The sequence below is a fragment of the Triticum dicoccoides genome, chromosome 2B (genome assembly GCF_002162155.2).
Source record: "Triticum dicoccoides isolate Atlit2015 ecotype Zavitan chromosome 2B, WEW_v2.0, whole genome shotgun sequence".
NCBI classification, from domain to species: Eukaryota; Viridiplantae; Streptophyta; class Magnoliopsida; order Poales; family Poaceae; genus Triticum; species Triticum dicoccoides.
This window is the reverse complement of record NC_041383.1, coordinates 820,153,987-820,155,434: the sequence shown is the minus strand read 5'-3', so window position 1 is coordinate 820,155,434 and position 1,448 is coordinate 820,153,987.

Here is a 1,448-nt window from a genome sequence, read left to right as displayed (position 1 = left end):
AAAAAAAATCTGATCGTTCGGCTTCCGCCCCTCCGCTTCGGCTCTTCCCTCTACCTCTCTCTCTCACGGACGATCTGGCGGCGGCCCGGCGGCATGGCAAAGCGAGGGAGATGGCGGGCATGATGAGAGCTCCAGGCAGCCGTGAAGACATACCCGCCATGTCCCTGCTCAATAGTGTTTGGCGCTCGAGGCCGCTCGATGAAGGAATCGAAACCTAGATCGTTGTAGCCAGATCCAATCACAACAACAGCCTCACACAGCACCTCGCAGCTGGTTGGTGTGGATTCATGAGGCAAGGTGTAGGGGAGGTCCGCGCTGAGGATCCGCACCCAATTTTGTTTATGTGCCACAAATTTCTTATGGATGACGGAGAGATTCTTGATTATGCATGTAGTTTTGGGTTGATATATAGGAAGAAGTCTAGGAACATAACAGTTGGCATGGAGAAGCTTTCGTTGCTGTTGCTTGAGCTGATAAAAAGGCACTCGTGATGACAACTGGGTCAAGGACGGCCTTGATGCGGGACGGCATCTCAATTATTTGCTACAGGCAACCCTCTCTTCTCAGTTATATCTTAATATTGTTACTATCAACGCATTGATTTTCCTAGCAATGCTCATGGCATGTGTTGCAAAACAGGAATCCTTGTACTCTAACACTCTTTATCTTCTGTGCTTGAGGACTACAACGTGTACTTGCTATAGCAGTTGCCATTTGTTTTGTTGTTCACCGCCTCCGATATATAGTCCATGGCTGGAATTGATTTTCATTGGAAGCTTCCCATAAATTTTATATTTCAGATACGATACATATTTGTGTTGGCTCAAGAGGCATTGAAACTGTAGGCGGGCTATAAGAAAGTGCAATTCTAACCACATCAATATTCCGCAAGATGGACCTTGTGCGAACTTTTACAAATCGCACCCATGAATGCATTACCCTGGCTTGAGCCCCCTTGCGTCACATGTGGTGGCTTTGGCCGCCTTGAAGCTGAACCACAGTGAGCTTCATTTTCTTCTCTTGTGTCTTCTCCCCTCTTTCCTTAGCCCCGTAATAAGATTATACTAAGGTTTGGTAAATTAGTGGAGTTGGGAGAAAGTCCTGTTAGCTGTACATATATATGCTTATCAAGTACTACCTCCGTTCCTAAATATAAAACATTTTGGCACTTCAAATTGAAACAATGGGACACCTTATATTTAGAAATAGAGGGTGTGTTTTCCATATTAATGTTTGATGGCTACCAATTTCGTGCAGACATGACTTCTGCCTTATCACATAAGGTTTATATTATCAACCCTCTGCTACTAAATATATTTCATTAGCCCTTTTTTAATAGCGTGGGATGTCCCTGACATACCGTGAGACATAAAACCTGCACATTAATTAGTTTCTCTAAAAAAAATAACATGTGCAGATATTATTGTATTAATGTACAGCATATGACT